The sequence below is a fragment of the Myxocyprinus asiaticus genome, chromosome 39 (genome assembly GCF_019703515.2).
Source record: "Myxocyprinus asiaticus isolate MX2 ecotype Aquarium Trade chromosome 39, UBuf_Myxa_2, whole genome shotgun sequence".
NCBI lineage: Eukaryota > Metazoa > Chordata > Actinopteri > Cypriniformes > Catostomidae > Myxocyprinus > Myxocyprinus asiaticus.
In genome coordinates, this window is record NC_059382.1 from 3,481,340 (window position 1) to 3,489,524 (window position 8,185).

Here is an 8,185-nt window from a genome sequence, read left to right on the forward strand (position 1 = left end):
CCCATTGTAACCCTATTATGACTGCCACTAATTCTGCTGTATACACTGATAAATAATCGGAAAGTCTTTTAGCTATTTTTATTTTAAATTCAGGGATGTATACACGAATTCCCACACTCCCTTGCTTATTCTTTGACCCATCTGTGTAAATGTTACGGTAGCTGAAATACTTATTTCTTAATATAAACTTACTGAATTACTGAGTGCACCTATAATTATTCACCCAAAAATTAAAACTGTAATTTACTCATTCTCATGCTGTTCCAATATGACATTATGATTTTTCTGCAAACATCCTAACGTCCGTTTCATGTTTATGAGCACAATGAAAGAAGCTTTTATTCATGTGAACTAGCTGCAAAACCTAAAACCTTTCAGTTTTTCAGAAAACTTGGAACATAACACACAAGCCTCATAGACTAACATTGTAATACTTTTGAGTCCTTTTTTAAGCTTTAAAGTGCAGCATTATCCACTGCCATTGTTTTGAAAAGACATGCAGTTATATTAATTAAAATATCAAATATTATAGTTCAGTTGTTTATAGCACTGATCTGGGAGTCAGCTAGTTCTACAGCTGCCCCATTCGCAAAATTGTTGAGTCTGCGATTGAAGAAATTCTATTTAATTATAAATGGTAAAAGATCTGCACAACACAAGATTTCGCTCCTTATGTATTTCTGATATTTTCATGTACAATCAGCATCTGTGGCCTAATGAGGCAAATTAATGACAGTAATGCACCACATTCAAGTAAGAACTCGCACACGCACACATGCAGCTTGACTGATTAATGCAAACAAATTACACAGCAGAAATACTGGTGTGACAAAAATTACATTTTTCCATTTACATATTTTCGTCCACATAGTAAGAGTTGTTGACTAGCTACATTTTGAACAGTACTCTGTCTCTTAGGGTGTGTTCACACTTGGCAGGTTTGGTTCGATTAAAACGAACTCTGGTGCGATCGCTCTGTTAGTGCGGTTCATTTGAACAAGTGTGAATGCTGCCATCCGAACCTTGGTGCGCACCTGAATAGTGGGTTTCGGTCTGCTTCCAAACTAACTCTGGTGCTGTTCGACTGATATATGAATGCAGCATGGACCAAAGACGTTTAAACGGACCAATAACAGGATGTGATGTCACAAGATGCGACCAATCACGTGATTTGATAACATAGAAAGAGCGGTAAGAGAGCTGTACGCAAAACAAAACGAGAAGAGGGCAAACATGGAGCAATGTGGAGGTAAAGTTCCTTATTAACAATTGGTCCGACGAGCATATTTCCAGTATATTGGAAAAACCGCACAAAAATGCATTTCTCGATGCCTTTCAGCTGCTATTATTAATAAAAAATAAAGTTGTTAAAGACATGGATGGAGATATAACAGACTGATATTGTAAATTGCCAAATACTATAAAACAAATAATAATTCATTTAAACCAAGTTACTTCCCATCATGAAAGAAAAACATCCTACAAAACTCAACAGTAACATTTTTATGAACTAACTGTATTATAGACCTTATTCACGCTAGCACCATCTTTGATTTTTAATGGGAATGGCAACAAGGCTGTGAGGGATAAACTTATTCTCTTCAATGGGCTGTACTGCAGTTTAAAGTGTTTTTGGATCATTCCGTGGACAAAACATTGATAAAACATCTGTCCAAGAACCTTCAATATACAAAGAACTCAAGACAACGTGAGTTGTGGAAAATCAGATGTGATCTAGAAGCTTTATACAGCTTTATACAATTCGTGCCATTGAAGAGACTGTAAGTCTGTCCCTCACAGCCTCGTTGTCATTCCCATTAAAAATCAAAAATGGCACTACCGTGAATAATGGATATGGCCATTCTTATATTTTGATGAACAAGGAGAAATTTCACAACTAAAGGTAATTTTAGAGAATTAATCTTTTAGATTATAAACCACTTTTGTGAGAGGCTTGTGCGTCATATACCAAGTCTTCTGAAGGCATGCAATCACGTCTATGATGAACAGTTCATAATTTAAGTCCTTATTCACTTTTAAAGTGATAGTTCACCCAAAAATGAAATGTCTCTCATCATTTACTCACCCTCATGCCATCCCAGATGTGTGACTATCTTTCTTCAGCAGAACACAAATTAAGATTTTAGGTCCATACAATGAAAGTGAATGGTGGGAAGAAATTTGAATCTCCAAAAATCACAAAGGCAGCATAAAAGTAGTCCACAAGACTCCAGTTAAATCCATGTCTTCTGAAGCGATATAAGTGTGGGCAAGAAACCGATCAATATTTCATTTTTGTTACTATAAATCTCAATATATCACATCAAATTACAGGTATTTTATTTTACACAGTAACTAACTACACAGTAATTTTCATTCACAACTGGTTCAGCTTCTAATACACCACTCTTTCAGTCTTTTTTTAGTATTTTCAACAGCTATGAGTAACATTTTTAAATGATCCCTACAGGCTTTGTTTTTTGAACTAATACTGTGATTTCCTAGAATTTTCATTGCATGAACAAAGTCCAACGTCACCACTGCAAATTATTTAGGCAAATTAACTTTAGATGATAATGTGTTTTTTTATAACTACATACAGTATTTGGTTTATCTATTTACTTGAAAGCATTAAACCTGCCAAAGAGCACCTTTGCTCACTGTCACAAGGACAATGTGTTTGTATGAGTGCAAAGACCCCTTAATTTGGTGCAGCTCCTCCTACATGGAGCGCAGTGGTCTGGTTTCTCTCCAGTACTCTTATCAAGTGCTTTTTGTTTTTCCAGTATGAATTCTCTGGTGCCGTTTCAAGCTGTTCAACCATGAAAAACTCCACAAAAAGAACATGAGTAAGGCTTCCAGATCTGATGCAGAAGTAAAACTTTTAATCGCACTTATCACAGTAAAATGACTTTATCCCAGAGTGAGAGCGCAGATGAAGGACGCTGGCCCATTTGAAACTCTCTCTGCAGAGTGAATCCTCATGTGACTATTAAGTTCTCCTTTACTTGTGAAACACTTTCCACACCGAGTGCATGTGAAAGACTTCTCTCCAGTGTGAATCCTTACATGACTTTTAAGGTTTTCTTTTTGTGCAAAACATTTTTCACAATGAGGGCAGGTGAACGGCTTCTCTCCATTGTGATTTCTCATGTGATTATTAAAGTAATCTTTCCACATTGAGGGCAGGTCAGTGAATTTTTGGATGTTGTTCTTCGAGTTATTTTTTGAGAGGAATTGTTTTTAGTCTGTGAGAATTTGTTACTGACATTTCTCCTCTACTTCATTCAGCTCTTTAATTTCCTCTTTCACTTCTTCCATCAGGCCTAAAATGAAAATTTTAAACAAAAAATAAATTATCATGTCTGTCAACCTACATGTTGGTTACACCACATTACTTTGATTTGGTGGGCAGCATATTTTTAGATATTACAGTTTAAAACAATTGTTTCATTACATATTTTTTAAGAAATATTAATAAAACATTATTTGACACTTCACATGCCAAGATGGGTTTTTTTTCCCAAGAGTTTCAGCTTTAAATGAGACTTAGATTTTTTTAAATTCTTATCTCCGAATGGTTAGACCAACGGAGATAATAATTGTAAAAAATCGAACGGTTGCATGGTATGTCTTGACGGGAAAGGAGGAATGTCGTAATGGGAAAGCAAAAACGACAAGCAATCGAAAGGATCCCGTGTCCAGCTGCGGGGGGTGGCAGGGAGATGTCTCTGACCGTTGCCCCACCACCAGGAGATTTTCCGGGATTAATGGGGCGAAACACCCGTAGCTTGACAACTGAAGGCACTGGTGGAGGTGCAGCAGGCAGTAATACCCAGCAGGTTTAGACATCTACTTGTACATCTGTTTAGTATTCTGGGAGATCAGTGAGTACTGTGAATAGCGCAGTTGGAGTACAGAGAAGACTGGAAGACTGTCAGGAAAGACTGAGTGACTGCAGGAAAGTAGAGGTGGGCAGGCTAGTTACCTTGCCACAGGTCCTCATACAGGAGACACCCTAACCAGCTATGAGCACAATACAAGGAAACTGCCCGGTGGTCCTCCGAGAGGTGGGATGGAAGATGGACCAATTAGGCCGGACTCTACGGAGACAACTGGAACGGCCATGGATAATGAGCAAAGGATCCTTAGGAAATGCATTTGTGAGTAGACGAGGGTAACGACTTACAAGGGGCTGCGGATTCATCAAGGAAGGATAAAATGTGGCGGAAACAGCCAGACACAACTGCAGTAGCAGGTCAGACAAGAAGGATTGCAACACAGGAGTGCAAGAGGCTGGAAGAGCTTTTGGCATGGGTCAAGATGAAGACCAAGCCAGCAAAGTTGCGTAGCCTTTTTATTCGTAAGGGAATTAGAAGCAACCAGATTTCGTTTGAGGTGGATGGTGAAAGAATCCTGGTGCTGACAGAGCAGCCCATTCGAAGTTTCTGGAGAGAATACACAGCAGATCTGTCAGATAAACACATGGCAGGGTTGGTTCTGAAGCAGCTGAAAGAGGGCTTGGATAAGATAGACAATTGCCATCTCCCAGGCAAATACAAGGTCTGGTGTTACCAGTTTAAAATGTATCATCACCTGATGTGGCCGCTATAAATGTGTGAGATCACTGGCAGTGGCAAGGATGGACACCAAGGCCAACAGTTACATCAGGAAGTGGCTGGGCTTGCCACGTTGTCTTTCAGATGTAGCATTGTTTGGAAGAAATGCCTTACAACAGCCACTAAAGTCAATCACCCTGGGTTACTAGTAGGAGAAGTCCAGGCTGTTCTTAGATCTAAGGGAATCATCAGACCAGTCTGTGAGAGCTTGTCAAGCCCAGGTCCAAACAGGCCATGCCAGAAAGGAAGAGGAGGTTGTTAATAGGGCGATTTCAAGACTGAAGCAATGGGGGATGGCTCCCAAACTGTGGTCATTAGCCTCCAAAAAAAGAGGAAAGTAATGGTAGTGACAGAATTATCTAGGATGGAAGAGGAAGGGTATATGATTTGAGCAGTCAGCCAGCAGCAGCAAGGGTGCTGGACAGTATGGGAGGGTACATCTAATAAAGTCCTGGGCAAAAACAAAAAAACAAGTGGGCCAAGCCCAAAATGGCAAAACATTAAGCTTTTAATGGTCTCCACAACAAATCATTGGTCAGGAAATTAGCAAGAATTCAAGAAATGCACTCCTGGTGCACTTCTGTGCCACCATTTGCTCATTAACTTTGACAGAGCCAAAGAACCAAAGCAACAAAATGCAAGTACACCTCCAGACATTTGCTAGAAAGTGCTGGTGTTTTATTTAAATACTTCGGGTAACCCAATTGCAAGTATCGATGGTTCTCAAGGCATTGTCTATAGACTCCATGAAGTACAATTTTCTCTGTTACAGATCACTCACCAAAATGTTTTTATGTTTGTCTATTTGTGTTAGTTTAGTCTGATGTAGTAGATTAGCAATAAAGTCTTGTTTGTTTTCAAAGAGACAGTGGTGTATTTTGATAAATAATCTCGTCAACTGATTCTTAAAAGATCTGCGCTCCATACTTGAAAAGTATTTCAACATATTTGTGATATTATTTTCAATGGCCATGAGAACAGTATTACTCTAAAGAGTTAACAAATGCATCATATCAACTCAGCGTGGCCGAGTGATCAGACGTATACCTTAATTCTTTCAATATTCCCTGAATTAATCATAATTCCCTCCTTGAGCTAAATCCCTTACATACAAATTGTGAGCAGATGCTACAATTATCTTTTTAATCTGTATTACTTGGTGAGAACTGAATTAGTTTTGATTGTTACACTGTGCTTGGAGTGTGGGATGTTAAAGAATTCTAAATCGTCTGCCTGTCGGGACATTAAAAAGCATTTACGGCTGCACACGTCTGACACCTCTCATGATAAAGATGGCGGGGGTCCGGTGGGGAATGACAGCGTGCCTCATGATGTAGGTCAAGATATTGCGAACATTTATGCAGCACTAATGAACATCTCGACCAAAATGGAGGGCCTCGTGGAAATATGTAGAGCGACCACATCTTTGGAGGCGAAACTTTCCACCCTGATCACAAGAATAGACAAGGTTGAAAAGCGAATTTAATTTCTGGAAGCGACCGAGAAAGAGCTGCAGACTAGAGGTCTTCACGGGTCCAAAAATTTTTGCTCGAACCCAAAGAGACACGGAAATGTCCTACCCGGACCCAAACTGGACCAGTCTACTATTTGAAAGCTTGGACTCGTACCCATGCAGAACCGAGAAATGCCGGACCTGAATCGGACCCGTCTATTATTTGAAAGCTGTAACCCGGACCCGGCTGGGAGACACAGACCCAATCAACACCGATTTCATAGCTGACTGCTATTAACAAGTTAATTTACAAATTGTGAAAACCAAACTTTGTGTCTTACCTAATGTAATGTTAGTAGCCTTCTCTCCTGTGCCTGGCCGTGACGCATATAATCCATCCTCCTTGCCAAGAAAGTTGGTAAAATACATCCAGGTTTTCTGTGATTCCTCTCTTGCTGATTGAAACAGCATAGCTAATCCACTCATTATTTCAGTTTCAAAAGTCCACTTACTGTTACGGTGACAGATGACAAACGCGACTTCGAATCAGCTTTGCAGTTTTTTTTGTATCTCGTATAAGATAACTTCGATTGTTTGCCCTTTTGAACTATAATAACGATTGCTCATTCATTGCCATGGCTGCTAACATTAATTTGCTATCGTGTGCATTAACTCCGCTCTGCCTCTGACATCACTCAACTCATTGTGGCTCTGCTCTGTTTTTCACCTTATTTCCCGCCCGCACTTTCTCATCCTAATTTTACAATGTTGCAAGTCACAAGACGCACGCACACACACACACACACACACACACACAGCACCATCATCATCCACGCTGTCTGATCAAGGCCAGGTCTTCTCGGATCAACTCGGGTATTACACATAATGTTAAACAGACCCGGCACCCGCAGCAATAGAATGGGACCCGGACACGGCTGACCGTATAAAACATGGATCCGAACCCATACGGGTCCAGGGTCTGGTTTCAGGTCAGGGTGGACCCGTGAAGACCTCTACTGTAGACTAACCCACCGGCCACCAAAACTGATTTGGATCAGGTGTGGGGAAAAATTAGAGGATATGGAAAATCGAAGCAGACGTAATGTTTGCTTTGTTGGAATCCCAGAGGGTATGGAAGGTCAAGATATGGTCAAATTCCTTGATGGGCTCATTCCGAATTTGTTCAACACAGCAGGCCATCATCTGGAAATAGAGAGCGCACACAGAGCTCTCAGTCAGCTTCCCAAAGCGGGTGACAGGCCGATCCATTCTGGCAAGATTGCTGCGTTCGGCAGACAGAGACTTTGATTTATGTGCAGTGACGAATAAAGGCAAGTTCTGCTGGGAGGATTACTACATTATGGTTTTTCCTGATTTCGCCAGAGCAACACGAACAGGTGAGCAGTGAGGTGAAATTTGCTTTGCTTTACCCAGCTAAGCTGAGAACTGTTGCCAAGCATGGACATAAGATTTTCACATGCCCATGAGAAGCTATGGCATTTATTAAATCAATGGAATCAGTGGGTGGCTTTCTCGTGCTGAATCAGCACATTGTGCTGATGCTGTCTGAGAGGGTTTGTTATTCGGTTGTCTCTCTCTCTTTTTTTTTTCTTTCCCTTTATTGCCTTATTGTTGAGTTTATTGGTTCATTTTATGGGTTCAATGTTGTTGTTTACTCTGGCATCTAAATCAATGCGTAACAAATGCAAGAACTGCACATGGCTGTAAAGTTTTCCATGTTGTCGTTCTTGTTGCTGTACGTCTCGCTGTTGAAAAGCTAGAATGCTGACATATTCTACGTGCTACAATGACAGAGTCAACTGGAAAATGTCTACATTACATCCTCATCTGATGTCCTTTCTTCAGCTAATCGGTTACGCATGCTGTCGTGTACTGTATACTTGGACAGAGAGATTAAGACTGTAGCTTGACAAGGCAAAAACCTACAGTAGCTCGATTATAACTACTCATATAAACGTACTCAGTATTTTTTCAGCGCTAAAAATAAGTTCTCACATGGATATGTGTGCCACTGTAAACCAGCTGTAAAGAGTTGTTGACTAGCTAAACTGCCAAACACAAAAGTACTTTTTAGTCTCATTGTGAGCAAGTC